Source organism: Mesocricetus auratus, unplaced genomic scaffold (assembly GCF_017639785.1).
Source record: "Mesocricetus auratus isolate SY011 unplaced genomic scaffold, BCM_Maur_2.0 Super-Scaffold_100707, whole genome shotgun sequence".
NCBI lineage: Eukaryota > Metazoa > Chordata > Mammalia > Rodentia > Cricetidae > Mesocricetus > Mesocricetus auratus.
Window position 1 is genome coordinate 1,735,186 of NW_024429269.1, and position 18,626 is coordinate 1,753,811.

The 18,626-nt window shown below is 41.8% G+C and overlaps 1 protein-coding gene across 3 annotated transcripts in view; it reads right to left on the bottom strand.

The window, feature by feature from the left end:
* The window catches only part of Adra1a (adrenoceptor alpha 1A), a 91,798-nt gene that overhangs the window by 11,129 nt on the left and 62,043 nt on the right, over positions 1–18,626 (bottom strand). The window lies entirely within an intron of this gene.

The following is an 18,626-nucleotide window of genomic DNA, read 5'->3' on the forward strand; positions in this document are numbered from 1 at the left end:
TTTAAACAGTGAGTGGGAAATACTTTCAGGCCAAGGACCTTTCCATAAACAGCACCATTTGGTTGATTCCATTAAGTGCGTGACAGTACCGGGGTGTGTCTAAGCCTGGTATGTGCTTGCCCACTCTCAATCTGATGATTTCCCCGGAGGCCAGTGGCTGGATCTCCTTCCTTGTATGGAGCATTGTTTCACTTTAGCGAAGATACATGCGAATCTCTCTGAGTTGCTGCTGATGGCCTGTGCTCAGGGGAGAGGAAAGATAGCAGGGGGCAATGTTCTCCTTTGTATACTAGCCACACCCTCTGCTCTCTTTCTTAACTTCAGTTTCCTCTCTTAGGAAGCATGCAGGAGTGGGCATAAATCTTGGAGAAGTTAGTAACACCCAGTTCCCAACAGCGTTTCTTACCTCACTGTCTCCTTCTTTGCCCAGACCTTACCACACAGACCCAGTCTTCTTTGAACTCCCCAAACTTATCTCCCCAAACTCAGTTTCTTCTCAGACCCCTTTCTCCCAGGTTCCTGGTGATGCTTTTGTGGGTGTGAGCACAGCTGGTGAAGGCTGTCCCTGATCCCATTATCAGAAGCACCAGGATGGAGTCAGTCATGCAGAGGATGTGTGGTGGTTAATCCTGATATCAACTTGACAGAATCCAGAGTCACCATGGAGACAAATCGCTAGTCATGTGTGTGAGAGATTTTTCTGAACCAATTGAGATTGGAAGACTCACTTTGAATGTGGGTGGCACCATTCCATAGGTTGGGGTCCTGAGCTGCATGAAAAGGGAACCGAGCACCAATGTCGTCCTTCTGGGCGTCCTGTCTGTGGATACAATATAACTAGTTGCCTCACACTCTTGCCACCACGAGTTACCCACCATGATAGACACTCTTGCCACCACGAGTTATCCACCATGATAGACTGTATCTCCTTAAACCATGAGCTGTAACAAACCCTTCCTTCTTTAAACTGCTTTTGTGGGGGTGTTTTGTCACAGCAACAGAAACGTAACTAATACAAGATGGGTTTCTCTGAATCAGATGGTAGGATATGAACTCCACTCCACCAGGACCTTGTTTTAGTCACAGAACTCTACAATCCAGTATTACAACCTGGAAGGTCAACTGCAGTTCCTATTAAGTGGTTGACCTGGGTGACAATGACTGTAGCTGACTGAATGGCTGAGTGTCCTTGCTTTCTCTATGCTTGTGGCTACCTGGTGGCATGGAGCTTTTTTTCCTAATTGCCATAGCCCCTTACTTCTCTCCTTAAGCCTGCCTTTTTTTCTATTGTCTTCATGGTTTGTGCACTTTCTTTCTAGTCCTCTGTTTTCTGTGTTGACATTTCTCTTTCGTTTCTCCCCATTCTGTATCATTTGTTGTCAAATACCTCAGCATTTCTTGTCATGCTTTGTAGGAAGAATAAGTCTTCTGAAGCCCTCATATGAGAGACTCCTGTTCCTTTTTACACCCTTGCTGTGTTTCACCCCCCAGTCACCTCTGCCCAGACTTTGCCTCCAGGGATCCAACAGCAATCAGCTTAGTTGCTGGAATATCTTGCCCTGTAGGCCAGGTCACCTTTCACATGTGGATTTGCCTAATTTAATTCTTTTTTAAAAAATAAGATTTATTTATTAATTTTATGTATACAAATGCTCTATCTGCATGTATGACTTTATACCAGAAGAGGGCATCAGATCCCACTAGACGTGGTTGTAAGCCACCATATGGGTGCTGGGAATTGAACTCAGGAACTCTGGAGGAGCAGTCACTGCTCTTAACCACTAAGTCATCTCTCTAGCCCCCTAATTTAATTCTTGGGCTTTAGAAAATTTTCAATGGGACTTCTTTAAAAATTACTTTATTTATTCAGTGTGTGTGTGTGTGTGTGTTTGTTTGTGTGTGTGTGTGTGTGTGTGACAGAGAGAGAGAGAGAGAGAGAGAGAGAGAGAGAGAGAGAGAGAGAGAGAGAGAGACCATGACACAACATGCTTGTGAAAGTCAGAGGAAAACCTTTATATGGAATATTCTTTCTTTCTGCCTCATTGAGGCAGGATTTATTATTATTACTACTACTTTTCCCTCCATTCTGTATATTCTAAGTCAGCTAGCCTGTAGATTTTGGATTTTGGTCAGTTTGTCTTTGCTTCCCATCTCTCTGTAGAAGTGCCAGGATTATAAATGTGTATGACTGTATCTGGCGACGGGTGGGATCCAGGGATTGAACTTGTCATTGTGAATGTAATTTTGCCTGATGAACCATCTTCTTGGCTTGGGACAATTGACTTTCCATCCACTACTAGTTGCTGAGGTTTTGGACTCTTTTCCAACCAAAACATGGTGACCACCTTAAAACCAGCTGGCTAGAGACAGGGAGAGCAGGTGCTCATGGTCAGATGCCAACATCAACAATCTTCTCATCTTTAGAGTCAGAGTCCTCACTTCCATTATAGAAGCCTCTAGATTCCAAGGACAAACTGACACTGGTGAATTAAAATAAAGTCACCCAACTTTTCACCAATGTGGGATATCTCATTGCTGATCCAGGGTTCCCTTGGTGTGTTGGTAAGGAGACACTAAAAGGCTTGGCTATTACAGTTATGTTTCAGCTATGGGGTGACAGAACCCTTTCTCCTCAGTGCTCTCAGGAGAAGATCACCCAGCACTTTGATTCCCTTACCCGAATTTGTTCCCACAGCACTTCTGTTTGCTTCCGAACTCAGTGAGAACAGAAATGGGATGCCTCCATTCTAACCCAATGGTGGTACTTAGAGGGCCCCCCTTTCTAGCTCAACGCTTTCTTCCTGAATCAGGAGGACTGAGTATGGAAGCAGAAAGCTGTCAGATGTGTGAAAGCGTGAGATCCTGGTGACAACTTTAAGAAACCCCAAGTTGTGATGAGTGCCAGGTAACTACAGCCATAGAATTCTAGGCTTCAGAGATTGTCCCTCTGCCTTGTAGGAATGGAGACAGTTAAGCTGAATATGCCAGTGATTTCCCCAAATGGTGTGACTCTTCTGTGCCTGGGTCAAGACTAGACTAGATCCTTTATACTTTACCCATGCCCACCCCCAATCTTCACACGCCATTTTAGCAATCTAGCGATGACACGGGCAGTGTTAAAGGCAATGCAGGCAGCTTCCACTGAATAGTACAAGGAAGCATGAAATGGTATAATTAATACCTACATTATTTAAAAAGTTAGAATGTACTGTGCAGAAAGCTTTCCAGAACACTTATTATCATATTTTGAAAATTAGAGTTTAAATGATTCTAGATTTTTTTAAAAGGCTAACTCCAAAGAAAGGAGAACCTGATGTGACCAAAGGAGAAAATTATGCTTAATTGTTGATTATTGTCTAACCAGTGGTCTCAGTGGTAGGCATGATAAATAGCCAATAAACATAGAAGAGAAACAATTGGCCAGTTTGCTATTCCAAGGAACTCCGGTGCCATGTAACATTCAGGCCAAACAAGTTGGCACCTTAATATCAGGGAGAATTGCCTCATCCAATCAAATCCCAGAGAAATGTTGTAGGTATGAGAGCATAAGAAGAGAGTCTTAGTCTCCTGTGGTCTATCAGATGACCCTTGTTGGGCTCCTTGTTTGACTGTGTCATAGTGACCTGACTGAGTACCACTTGGGATTCATCCAGGTCACAGTTGGATAGTTCTCAATTACCAGAAATCTTCAGAGTATCCACATGGAGTGGTAGCCAGGGAACCATGAGGAATGTTGCCTGAGTTAGTCTATACAGGAACCCTAGGCTTACAACTCAAGACCTCTGGACAAATTCCCTGTGAACCTCAATTCAAGTCTTTCTATATACAGTTTACATTTTACTGGGAAAAGCCTTCAGTTTCGATTAGCATCTTACAGTGGTCTGTGGTGATGGTGAGCATGACTAAGCCTGAGAAGCTAGTGAGGACAAGCTGGGCCTTTGCCTGGTGCACTTCCTCCAACCTGTGTCCCATGACAGTGCCCAGCTTATAAGCAGGGCCAGCAGATGTGACTTGAGGGCCTTTCTGGAAGGATCTCTCCTATTCTTGCTCCTGTTTAACTGTAACTGGAAACTGCATGGTTCTCATTGAATGCTTGAGTGTAGACAAGTGGTTCCTTCCTTGGGTCAGCATGTTGGGTCTTTTCTGAACTTGCTGGGAGTGAGAAAGGGTGGAGTCATGGTTGGGCATGGTGAGTAAGAGGGTTACGCAAAGTGAATGGAAGGGCAAGCTTGGGTCCCCTGGTAGCCTGGTCAGTGTGGGATGGGATGGCTATTTATTCTCGAAGAGCTGTGTCCACCATCACTCCCAGATTAGGACAGGTGGATGAAGTGCACTTTACAACCTTCCTTGGTTATCTGAACACAGCTCTGCAGATCTACAGATTTCCCCCACAAACACATCTAAGTTGCCCAAACCAGAGCTCTTCAAAGGCCCTGTCTACCTAGCCAACAATGTCCAGAGCATTACTTCTCTCCTTTGAAAAGGGAAGCATCTGTCAGATGATATGGGTCACACATCATCTTTTTGTTGCTGATGAGACCAGGTCCAAGATCATTAAGTAGCATGCCGTCGTTCAAGACCCCTCATCAAGATGCTACACTCTCTCTATAAAGCTTCTCTTCCATTACTTTATTTGCTTAACAAATACTTCTCTGGGTCAGGCAGAGAAGTTTGGGACTGGAGAGGGGGTGGTCAGAAGCAGGCACATATGTCCTGCCTGTGGAATTCAGAGTCTACAAATACCCAATTGATGCTTGTACAAATGACCTAATGGTTTTCAATGCAAGGGATTCCTTCTTGACATGATAGACTTTTACTGCCTTTTTGCTGATCCACTGAGACTACTACAGCCTCAGGGACATGGCTGTGCTTCTTCTTTCATTCTTCTCTCCTTCTCAGTGTTCTGCTCCTACAGATACTTGAACATAAGTCTATCCAAATTCCTTTTGTTTGTTTTCAAGGCTCTTGTCAAAACTCCACTCATCTATAAGCTCCTTTACAACTGCAGTCTCACCTGCTTCTCACTTTTCATACTATTTCACAGAAGTTAGTTTTTCCATGATTTATTCATTTATCTATTCACTCATTCACTCGTTCATTCATTCATTCATTTATTGTCCCTAAACCAGAGGGCAGAGCATTTCAGTTTTATTTTTTCTATTGTATCCTTAACACTGGCAACAGTTTTTAAGATATGTAGACTCCTGCCAATATTGTGGGATGGTATCTTTTACCATTATTTATCTAGATAAATTTACCATATTTATCTAGTCTTTTTGAAGATACATGTTACTTTTGACCCTTTATATCTTGGTGATGGGCACAGTGCTCAATGAATGTTTATGGAGTCCATGGATGGCCTCTGTTGATGGGAGAAAATGAACAAAATCCCTGCTTCATCAACTCACAACTATAAATACACTGTTGAGAGGAGAGAGAGAGAGAGAGAGAGAGAGAGAGAGAGAGAGAGATCTTAATTCCCAAACTGTATCTTCCTGATCCTCAAGATGCTCATATTTACATGAGAATAAGAGCATTTGCCAAACAATTTTATATGGTTAAGTTGCAGGCACTTCATAAAATTATTACTTCCAGTACTTATAAAAACATTTTATAGGGTCTTGAAGGAAGAGCTAAAGCCTGTAATTCAGCTGCGATAGCCATCATCTCCACCCATATTTGTGGATATGAGTCCAGAGCCAAACACCATCAATCCAAAGCGGTGACATAAATAACCAAAATCGGTCTTCCTAGGAGGAAGTGTGGGACTTTTTCAGGACTGTGTTCCTTTGTATTGAGCTGAAAGGTTCAGTGAAGTCTAAATCCTGGTTCTCCGACAGCAAGGTCATGGGTAAGCCAGCCAGTGTTGAGGATAGTGGAAACTGAACAGGGGAGCTCACAAAAGGACTTTGGTTTTGGATGCTGCTTAATGCTTCCTGGAAAATGTCCCTACTTGGAAAGTATGTACCACGTACTCTTGATGGTTACTGGATCGTCTGTTGGCATGTCCACTGATTCTAGAGCTACCCTCCAGCAGCATGTAGGAATCTGGCTAACTACTTGTTTTCTATTCCTGGCTCCTACATGCCAACTTCCTCCTGCCCACAACACCCCAGGAAGAGTCAGGGGTAGGGTTGTCTATGGCTCCCTACCTCCTCTAGCCTTAAAGAAAACTAGCTTAGGCTCAGGTTATACTGACCACCATAGTCTCCGATCTCTACCAGATATGGGTGTTTTAACTGTTGGAGTAAATATAGCCAAGGATTTTAATAACTCATTTAAAAATTGCAGGGTGCCTTTTAGAATCTATAAAATGGCTTCTAAGTACAGTGAAGCTACCCAGTTTTACGATAAAGGATTGGAGCAATGAATTTTTAAAATAGCAAACAGTGTATCGATTGTAGGCCCCTCTGTAAATGAGAGTTGGCTATAGGTCTGTCTTTCATTGCAAATTTTGCAGCATTTAGTTATTTCTGCTTTGCTTGAAGGAGCCATTTTTCACTCTTCAAACTTAATGAAGTTTTCTGTGGTCTCTCCTGGGAACTGTGGTACTTTCAGGGAGAAGACTAAACTTGGAGCAGCTCACTGATTTCTGCACCTTGAGTTTCTTCTTTGACCCATGACTCTCACATCCTCTTCCCGAGGCTCCATCTGTATCTGAGTGCCTGTCTCTCATTCACTGACATGAGACCCTTCCTCCTGATGCTTGTAACAGTCCCATCCTTAATAAGCCATATCTAACTCATTGCCTCCTGTGAACCTACATTTTCTTCTTGCTCCACATGCAACCTTTCCCCTAGGTTGCTGAAGCCAGAATCCTGCTGGCATCTTCAACAGCCACTCTCCTGACTTCCCATGACAACTGAGCAATGGGTTCTGACCACAGAACTTTCAGTCCTGTTACTGTCCACCTCCACTCAGGCCACCATTTCCTTTGGCTAGGACCCTGTGCCAGCCCTCCAATTGGCTTCCTGTTGTTGGTCTTACCCCTTCTATGTTTGCTATTCTTGGTTGTCAATTTGACTACATCTGGAATTAACTAAAACCCAAAAATGGAGGGGCACACCTGGGAGGCATTTTCACTTAATTTGAAGTGGGAAGACCCACTTCTAACCCAGATCTTTCAGGTGAGAAGACATACCTTTAATCTGGATCTTGAGGTGGGAAAAGCCAACTCTAGTTTGGCCATAGGGACATGGAAGAAGGAAATTTTTGCTCTTTGCCTGCTTGCTCTCTCCTCATTAGCAACTCTATTCCTTCACTGGAATTAGACCCCACTACTACAAGATTCCATTATATACTGAGGACCAGCTGAGACACCCAGTTATACAACAGCTACTGGATCTTGGAGCTTCTGTTCATAGGTAGCCATTGTTGGATTAGCTGGACCACAGCCTAATAAACCATATACATATATTCATTCTGTAAGTTTTGTTATTTTAAAGAACCCTAATTTATACACCTTCTAACCCATCTTCATACTGTAGCTGGAGAAATTCAGAGAAAGATAGAAAAAAGCTATCATGATTATATACTTCCATTAATTAAGCTCAGCGACTCCTCCCTGAGGAAGTGCAAATTCTAGGAGATTGAATAGCTACTTTGTTTAGTAACAAGTTAGTTACATGTTTTTTTTTCTAGTGCCCACCCAGGTTTCTAACAAATACTTAAGAAGAGTAGGGAATTCAGTCTGTAAGATTTCAGTACAAATGTGTTTGTTAAGTTAATGGGGTGATATAGTGTCTTTCACTCATTAGACTGATATAAGACTAGAATGGATGATGTATACAGTGGCTGATATGTTTACTTCTAGACTAAAATGTGTTTTCTAGACAGCAACATGTGCACTAAAAGTCTTCTTAAGACCAAAGAATAGAAACAATGCAGAATGCCCAGTGGCTCCATTGGAAGTTCTGACAAATGGTTCAGAAAGTTTGGTAAAGCCCAGAAGAAATGAAGATTCATGGGAAAGGTGGTAAAGATGAATCTAAGACAGGTGCCATGACATTCAAGGCTGTTTGAAAGATCTAATGTTGGAACTAGAGAGATGGCTCAATGGTTAATAGCCCCTGCTGCTCTGACAGAGGACCCAGATTCTATTCCCTTCACCTATATCCGTCAGCTCACAATCACCTATAACTCTAGTTCCAAGGGGTCCCCTTCTGGCCTCCATGTGCGCTTGCATACATGAGGTATACATACAGACAAGCAGACACACACACTTACACATAAATATAAATAAGTAAAAATTTAAGAAGAAAGATTCAATCCTGAATTCAGGGTGTTATTTTTATGTTATCAAGGGCATTCATGTTTTTCATGTAAGGTTGTTCCCCAAAGTTATGATTCCTGCTTGACATGTCATCTGATACCTATTCCACTAGGGAATTGCTCGAAATCACATGACCAAAATCTTATTCATTATAGAGCGGCTTACTGGGGGAAAAAAGGAGGACATGAACTTGTAAGGGAAGTCCCAGGGGGAAGTGGAGCCTGGAAGGTAGTTATAGTGGGTAGATACAATAAAAATACATTGTATAAATCATTATATTTTCAAGTCATGAAGAATCAAGTTGACAGAGCTACAAATTGGTAAAGATGTGGCCATTCAGGAAAGTAAGGCCTGGGTGAGATGCTTTGATTTTTGGTTCCTGGCTTATAATGAATGCTTCCTGTCAATTAACATACTAAAACTTCATTCTCCATGGTAGAAATTCCCTCTAATTGTTTGGGATTGCTCAGGAAACCTACTTGAGAAAACATGGACACTTTTGAGATGAGTGTCTATAGCTGGTATCTAGCTATCAAGGGTGTGGTCTGGTTTTTATTGTTTGAACTCACAACTTCACACACATTTCCACTTAGATGTTTCCTAGGAGTCTGAATGGTAATTAAGTCCAAAGCGGGACACAAGACTCTGTTTGTCTTCTAGGGCTTCCCACTTTCTAAGTGACAGATAACAACTGCTCATTTGTCACAAAATGGGAGTGGGACATAGTGGTAGTTGACCTTGGCCTTCAACTTGGTTAGATTTAGAAGCACCTGAGAGACAGATATGTCACATCTTCACTTACACCCGTGAGGACAGTTCTAGAGATTAGTTAAAAAGGGAAAGACGTGCCCTGAATGTGGGTGGAGGAGCCATACCCTGGGGGTCCAGATGGAGTAAGAGAAGAGAAAGCAGAAGACTAGTTATCCCTTCTCCCTGGATGCCGTTACTCAGCACGCTACCCACTCTTCCTGGCATGATGGACTAACACGTCTAAAACAATGAGCCAAAGCAAATCTTCTTCTGTTGAAACTGTTTATCTCAGGTGTTTGTCACAGCCAATGGAAAGCTCCACAGAATCAATTCTGACATCTTCTTCTGGTCATCCCCAGTAGAAGATAAGCCTAACACTTCCCAAACACTCCATGCCTGTCCATTATCTAAGCCAAGTCCTAACACTTGCCACCTTCTCATAGGACTTCTGCAAGTTTTTGCCACTGTCCATTTTCCCAAGGATCATCTTATAAATTGTATTTCCAACTTGGTGATCTGCCATCTTCATGGACCCTGAGATGAAATCTACTCCTTAACATGGCCCATCAGGGCATATGATCTTGTGCTGTTTCTCTGGCCACTCTGATTCATGGAATGCTTCTTTTCCTTGGCCATCTTCTTTTAGGATCTTACATGGAGTATTTTCTGTATCCCCATCCCCTTTGTGATGTAAGCTCCCATTTACTTCTTAGGTCTTAGCTAAAATCCATCTTTCTTCAGGAAAGGACCTCTGTTCCCCCTGTACCCACTCCCATGCCCCAGACTCCAGTCTAGGAGGGTTCTCCTGGTAAGCATTGTAAAAACAGTCTAGGCTCTTTCTTTACAGCACTTAGCAATTTGTTCTCTGAAAACATGTGTGATGACTTATTCAATGTCTTTATCTCTATATATAGAAATTTCATTAAGAAAGAAATGGTAGTTGGCATATTATAGATGTTTAATAATATCATGAATAAAACATGTATTTAGGTGTCTGTGTTTGTGTGTGTGTATGGGTGGGTGCATGCATGTATAAGTCAGAGGTAGGCATTGCTCAACTTTCTTTACTACTCTCTGTATTTTTTTAAATCTAGGATCTTGTACTGAACCTGGACCTCTCCAGTTTAACTAGGCTGGCCCATGACCCATCTGTCTCTTCCTCCCAGTGCTGGGATTATAGATGTGCACAATTATGCCCACCTTTCAGTTGGGTGTTGGGATCTGAATCCAGGTCCACCGGATTTCATGGAAAGTTCCTTACCAGCTAAGGCATTTTCCCAGCCCTGATCTGGGACTTTTAATGCAGTTGAGGAAATTGAAGCTCAGAGAGTTTAATTCATAACTAAAATATTGTTTCACTTTCTAGATTATGTAATCTATGTAACCTGCTTCTACTTTTATGATTTTATGGTGAAACTGGTACACAGTATTACAATAAAAGCATTGAATATGAATAATTATATGTTTGGGACAGACATGTTTTGACATGGGGTCAACTGTGTGTACTATGTTCTGTCAAAACCTCTTATAACAATTTTATTAATAAAATGTACTTAAAAGCAAGCAGTATTGGGTTAGAAAGTATGATCTATCATTTTAAATAAAGCACTGAGTGAAGTTCAAGACTATATTATACAAAGAATTATCTGTCATCTACCATCTATTATCTATCACCTATCTATCTATCTATCTATCTATCTATCTATCTATCTATCTATCTATCTGTCTATCTGTATCTATCATCTGTCTGCCTCTATCTCCATCCATCCATCCATTTATCAGTCTATCATCTACTTTGCTCTCCTTATCAATATATTATCTGTGTATCCATTTTTGTCTGTCTGCCTATCAATCTCTCTATCATCTACTTAGCTCTCTCTATCAACTCATTGTCTGTCTGTTATCTTCTTAGCTCTATCAAGCTATCATCTATATACAAATTTTCTTATCTGTGTCTTTTTGAGGGTCACGCTAGGTAGTTCAGACTGGCTTTGAACTTACAATCTTTCTTCTTTAGCTTCCTGAACAGAAGACTTACAGGCATGTGCCACTGCCACCCAGCATATTTGTCTTCTTTAGAGGGGAGGGCTTCTAAGAGTGTTTTAGGGTTACAAAGTTGGCAAGCACCTGAAGTTTCTTTAGCATATTTGTTTGTGGTGTTGTCTGCGGACAATAACTGTAACAGCAGTGCAGTTCATCATGTATGTTCAGACATCTGTGCTGGCTGCTTGCTCTGTGCTACTCAGTTGCCTCAGCTCAACCGTAGAAGCTGCATACAGTTTATCCCCATTTTACAGGTGAGGAAACTGAGACAGGGGTATTTTGCAATTTTCCAGAGAACAAATAACCATTGAGTTCAGGGCTATGCTGCCTGGATTCAGTCCTGTTGTAGCCCTAACAGCACACTTGCTGAGGTCTGCATGGCTGCAGCCCACTCTCTCCCTGCTATGTGCTATTGAGTGTCTGTGGATAAACCTTCATCAGAAAAATCAGGTCTCAACTTAGATAGCAAAAGCAAAGCAGGTTGAATCAGTGATTAAGATACTTCCAGACACTTCTCATATAGAAATGTGTAGTGAATTTCCTTTAAGAATGAGTTTGCCTGTATCCAGGCATCAAAACCACCTGAAAGGGGTTATTGAAGCTGTGCTTAAAAAGGGTTGTGGTTGAGTTGCAAATACCAAATACGTACAATCTATTAAATTGATTCCCAACAGGTGTGTCCCCATTGTGTGCCTATTTTATGCAAGGGATACTCACAGACTCATGTGTGTGTGAATGCATATGTGTAGATATGCACACAGTAAACCAAAACCAATCAAGATGCTATAGGCTAGAAACATGGAGGCAATAGGCCCTGTCTCAGAGCCGTCTTTTTTCCTTTCCTTTGGTCCTTCCACACCTTGGCTGCCTCTCCCCATCACCTTTGTCAAGACTTTGAAGCTTTAAAGGAAGTCTTACCTCAGGTTCACAGCTAAATATTTACTGTTATCCAGACTATCTGAAGACTTTTTAAATTATTTTTATTTAAATTAGAAACAAGCTTGCTTCACATGTCAATCCCAGCTCCCTCTCCCTCCCCTCCTCCCCTGCGCCCCATCTTCCCCAATCCCCACTCCATACCCCAGGGAGAGTGAGGCCCTCCATGGGGGATATCCAAAGTCTGTCATTTCACCCAGGGCAGGCCCCCCTCCCGCAAGTGTCCAGGTTGAGAGAGCATCCCTCATTGTGGGATGGGCATGCAAAGTCCATTTGTGTGCAAGGTATAAATACCCAAAGTCCCCTAGGTTGCCTAGGTCTCCTCATTGACACCCACTTTCAGGGGGTCTGGATCAGTCCCATTCTGGTGTCTCAGCCATCAGTCTGGGGTCCAAGATCTCCCCCTTGTTCAGGTCAGCTGTTTCTGTGGGTTTTACCAGTCCAGTCTTGACCCCTTTGCTCATCACTCCTCCCTCTTTGTCACTGGGTTCCAGGAGTTCAATTCAGTGTTTAGCTGTGGGTGTCTGCCTCTGCCTCCATCTGTCACTGGAAGGAGGTTCTAGGATGGCATATAAGATAGTGTCAAACTCATTATCAGGAAGGGGCATTTAAGGTAGTTTCTTCACTATTGCTTAGCTTGCCAGTTGGCATCATCCTTGTAGATCTCTGGAAATTTCACTAGTGCCAGATCTCTCCTCAAACCTAAAATGACTCCCTCTATTATGGTATCTCTCATCCTGCTCTCCTCTATTCTTCCCCTGACTAACCTTCCTGCTCCCCCATGTCCTCCTCTTTGCAGATGATATGATAGTTTACATCAGTGACCCAAAAAACTCTACCAGAGAACTCCTACAGCTGATAAATACCTTCAGCAAAGTGGCAGGATACAAAATCTACTCAAGAAAATCAGTAGCCCTACTATATACAGATGATAAAAGGCTGAGAAAGAAATCAGAGAAACATCACCCTTTAAAATTGCTGTAAACAACATAAAATACCTTGGGGTAATGCTAACCAAACAAGTGAAAGACATGTATCACAAGAACATTGAGTCTTTAAAGAAAAAAATTAAAGAAGACACCAGAAAATGGAAAGACCTCCCATGCTCTTGGATAGGTAGGATCAACATAGTAAAAATGACAATCTTGCCAAAAGCAATCTACAGACTCAATGCAATCCCCATTAAAATCCCAGCACAATTCTTCACAGACCTTGAAAGAAAAATTCTCAACTTTATATGGAAAAGCAAAAGACCCAGGATAGTCAAAACAACCCTGTTCACCATCCCTAACTTAAAGCTCTATTATAGAGCTATAGTCTGAAAAAAGCTTGGTATTGGCACAAAAATAGACAAGTAGACCAATGGAATCGATTCAAAAACGCTGATATTAACCGACACATGTATGAACACTTGATTTTTGACAAAGAAGCTAAAATTATACAATGGAAAAAAGAAAGCATCTTCAACAAATGGTGCTGGCATAACTGGATGCCGGCATGTAGAAGACTGCAGATATCTGAAGACTTTTGAAATAGCCTTCCCAGGTTCTGGTTCTGGGACTTGATGTAAGGTTTAACTGACAGAAAAAGTATCAAGTTTTTTTATGAAAAGGAGTAGAGGAATTAGCCACCCGTCTTTTGTGGTGGTGGTGGGGGGAGGGGTTGAGTCTATTGCACAGCAGGATACACACACCCTGAATGAGGATGAGCCTGGCTGGCACATTACAGACTGCTTCTTTTTCTTTTGTGCTGCTGAGCTCTTGGGATAGAGCTCTGAGGTGACAGATCTTGTCCTCCCAAGACATAAACACCATTCCTTCCTCTCAACACTCATCCCCAGAGCATTGGCCTTCGAGTAGCACCCCAACTTTAATTCTGACTACAAGAACACATCGTAAACAACTGGGATTGTATTTCCAGCACATGCCTTTGTGACAAGCCTTTGTGACAAATCTTTCTTCATTTAAAAACCACTAACATTCTTCTATTTTATTTTGGTTTCAGAAAACCATTTTTCATGACATCATAGTGTTTCATCATGTGAGTTAAATGAAATCGATTTATCTACTTAGGTAATTTGAATGATTTGCTTCTTTCCAAATTCTATACATTATAAATAACTAAGAAGTGTATATATATATATATATATGTATACATATATGTATATATATGTAAAAATACACACACATATATTTGTGGCTGAATTTGGAGGGGCATTCTTTTGTCTATTTTCTCAAGATCAATTCATAGAAAAGGACTTATGAATCATATGATACATATTTTTCTGAGTGTTTGAACCCATATTTCTAAATTTTTCTTTGGACAGAGCACACCTGTATACATTTGTGACAGAATGAAAAATGTCTGCAGTCACAGTGAGGCACAGTGAGTGTGTACTGAGTACAAGGCTCCTAGGTCCTCACAGCAGAAATGGAACACGGGCCAGGCGGTGGTGGCACCTGCCTTTAATTCCAGTACTCAGAAGGCAGAAGCAGACAGATGTCTGTGAATTCGAGACCAGCCTGGTCTACAAGAGCTCGTTCCAGGACAGCCTCCAAAGCCACAGAGAAACTCTGCCTTGAAAAACAAACTAACAAAAAACCAAAACAAACAAACAAACAAACAAAGAAATGGAACACTTACCAAGTAGGAGCTACAGTTGTCAAATTTGATGCACCAAATGATAACAAATGATTTATGTGTAATTAAAATAATTAGAAAAATTGAAATCTGCACTCAAAAGTCACTGTCTAAAATACACATAAGTAAAATAAATACTAATACATTTTCAGTTGAAAAATAAAAGTTGCAATGATATGGGCCAGAGAAGATGACTCCGTGGGTAAAGGTACCTGCCACCAAGCCTGGCTACTTGAGTTCAATCCCAGGACCCACATGTTGGAAGGAGAGACCTGACCGTTGAAGGTTGTCTTTTAACCTTTCCAGGCATACTATGGCATGTGCACACCAACATACACAATCACACACACACAGATTAAGAACCTTCTGCCTGGCGGTGGTGGCACACGCCTTTAATCCCAGCACTCGGGAGGCAGAGGCAGGCGGATCTCTGTGAGTTCGAGACCAGGCTGGACTGACAGCCTCCAAAACAATACAGAGAAACCCTGTCCTGTAAAACCAAGAAAAAAAAAAAAGAACCTTTCAGTGAAGCATTTAAAAATAAAATTACAATGATGGGCAACTTGTAGACGTTGACAACAACAGCCTCATGCAAGAAGCCACAGTTGAAATCCATAGAATGTTAGATGGTCTGTGTGTTGCCAGGAAAGACACAAGAGCGCCAACTAATCATCCAGACCTGGCAGCCTTGAAGAGACCAAAAAACTCATTAAAATGCAGAAAGGAAAACTAAAGTCTGTGATTAGAAAGCAGAAAGTCATTAGACTGAATCAGCAAATTTAGTTTGATTCATTGTCATGACCCCCAAATCGGAGAGTTCCCTGAGAAGCCTGGCCGGATGTAAGAGGGAAAACACAACTCTTACCAGCAGCGAGAAGTGATGTATTTGCAAACGCTTAGAGGATTAAAGGCAACTTTGGGAGAAAACTGTAACTAATCTTAGGATTTGGGATACTTTTGCAGATATTTGTACAGTTTTATTCTAGGAGATATAAAACTTTTAAATAATGGAAATGGCCAGAATTTATCCCAGCAAGTGCTGGGTCCAAACTGCTATTAGTACTGATGCTGTATAAATATTTCCAAATACCTTAAATGCCCAAAGCTTCCCTGATAACTTTTTACTTAAAATTTTTTAAAACTTTATTGTTAAAAATGGGACCATGTCACAAGGCCTTAAAACTCACCCATAAAGTGACCATTGGCCAAAAGTGAGATAGTGTGAGAATCAATAAGGATTTATAGAGGATGAATAATGGCAATAGGATTAGCAATGTGTTTAATTCCATAAGTGTTAAATGATTCTGAGAGAAAAGAAACGCTTACTGATTGTCTTTGAAGGACATTAATTAACCACCTGATTATTGAGAGGTCCAATAAATAAGTAAGGGTTCAGCACTAATTATACCTTGTGTGTAGGATCCAGACCTCAAAGATCAGATGGGCAATGCTGCTTCTTAGGGATTCTTCCAACTGAGAGATGAAGACAGACTGTAGAGCTAGAATCTCTACCCTTTTGGTAATGATTATTAATTCTTTTTAAGTTAAAAATTTAAAAGATTATTTATTTATTTGTGTGTGTGCGTGCACGTGTAAGTGTGCGTGTGTATGCTTGCGTGTGTGCGTGAGATGTGTGCAGGTACCTTTGGAGACCAGAAGAAGTCAGACCCTGGAGGTTGTGAGCATCCAGATGTGGGTGCTGGGAACTAAACTTGTGTCCCCTGGAAGGGCAGCAGGTGAGCTTAACCTCTGAGCTTCTTCTCCAGTTCTGTTTGCTTGGTTTTTGAATTTGGAAAACAGTTTCTTTTCACAAAAATATATTTGTTATCTGCTCACATATAGGCTTATTATTAGTGATGTTTTTGCTGCTGCTGGGTTTGTTTTGTTATTTTAAACAATTTGTAACTTAAACTTTTCTCGGTTTTAATTTCCAATGTAGCATACATTGAATGATACAGTCTACAAGGACAAAAACCTTGAGGTCCTGTGTGATCTTAGGCCTGCAGCCAGGGTCCAGTAACGCCTGACAACCATTGTCTATTTGTTGAAGAGAATTCCTGGGAAATTAAAAAAAGAAGTCAAGACAGAAATAAATGAATAAGTCGATTGGTGATCCCTAAGCATTCCCTGGGTTTGGGGTCCTGATGCTAAAGCAGGAGAGATAAAGACCTCCTTAAGTTATCAAGCTGGCTGTTTGATTCACAATCAGATTGCTGAATCATCATGACTTCCTCACACAGCTCATTATTGTACTTTGCTCTTATTCACCCCTATGAGCCTCCTCTGTCTGCCTTCCTTTCATCGAACCTGGTCTTCCCTCTAAACAGCGAACTTTCTGCTAAACATACCCCGGGCCCAGCTAGCTGGATGAGCAAATTCTATTTTTCAAATTATTTGCACCTTTGAATTTAGTGTGAGTGTGTGTGTGTGTGTGTGTGTGTGTTTGTGTGTTTGTGTGTTTGTGGGTATGGGCATCACAGCTCAAGGGTGGAGTTCAAAGAACAGCTACTGGAAACCAGCTCGAACCTTCTAATCCATTGGTCCCAAGGGTCAAATCCAGGTCTTTACGCTTTACCTGCTGAGACACCTCTTGGGGTCAGTTTGGGAGAATGTTTGAACTTCTCCCCTTCAGAAAAAGCCGTTTTCTTCAGGGACGTGAAGAGAACACAGGGCGAGGAGGGCTGAGAACACGGTCAGCAGATTCACACGTGTCTCTCAGCTCACAGAAGTCATGAGTTGTGGCATCTCTTACCCGCCTCCTGCTTACTCTCATTTACCTTTCATTCTTAGGACGTTTTTCATCTCCAAACTGCTTTCCCTTGCAGAGATAATAACTCCATTATCTTGACATGCCACTTAATGTATGTGCTGTGAAAGCAGGCTTGTTCGAGCCTCTGGAATCTAAGGGGAAATAGAGCTGGGATGCTATCTGGAGAAAATGCAATTTCTAAGATATATTAAAGTTCACAAGAAGGATGTTTGGAAGATTATGTAGGTTACCATTCTTTAGGTGGAGGGAAAACAGACATTTTGAAGGAACTTTCTAAAACATATCCACATCAGTCCCATGTCAAAGCTGCACCCTTGTTCCCAGGGGTACTTTGAGCTTCCTATTCCGTGTGGGTCAGCACATGCCCGTTTGCGAAACCCCCTTTTGCTCCCCCCACATCCAGAGACAGCTTCCCAAGAGACGCTGTGACTATTGCTTTCCAACTCATGCACAGAGCCTTCTATGTACAAACTTCAATAACAGAGTTCAAATTTAACTAGCTGAAAGTTTCTGAGAGTTATCTGCATGATGTAGGAAGCTGTTCAAAACTTCAGTGCTGGGCCCCAGCCATGGCACAGTCGTGGGTGGTGACATATCTTCCTGATGTAAAAAATAGCCAATAGAATTGGGCACTGCTCAAACTGGCTGCTGTTTTCAGCTTTTAGGGTTTGGGGCTCCAGAGGAGAAAACACACAACTTGAAATGATCTCTCTCTCCTCTCTCTCTCTCTCTCTCTCTCTCTCTCTCTCTCTCTCTCTCTCTCTCTCTCTCTCTCACACACACACACACACATTTTGCACGTCACAGGAAGGGAGGGACCTGGACAGAAGCATACTTGTGTCTAGAATGCATGCATGGAGGTAAATACGCAATAAAATTTCCAATCCAGAGAATGGAACAACAACATGAATGGGAAGATACATAATTGGTTTAAAGGCACATGAAACTATACATAGCATCTGTTAGTCAGCTTTCTGTCACTATAACAGAATATCTGAAACACCATCCAATCAACTTACAAAGAAGATATGTGCATCTTGGCGCATGGGTTTGAAAGGTTTGATTTGTGGAATGGTTTGAACAAGAATGTTCCTCATAGGCTTAGATGTATCACCAACTTGGTCCTGCTGGTGGTGCTGTTTGGCAAGGTTGAGGAGGTGTGGCCTTGATGGAGGAGGTGTGTCACTGGGTGAGGGCTTTGAGAATTGGAAGACT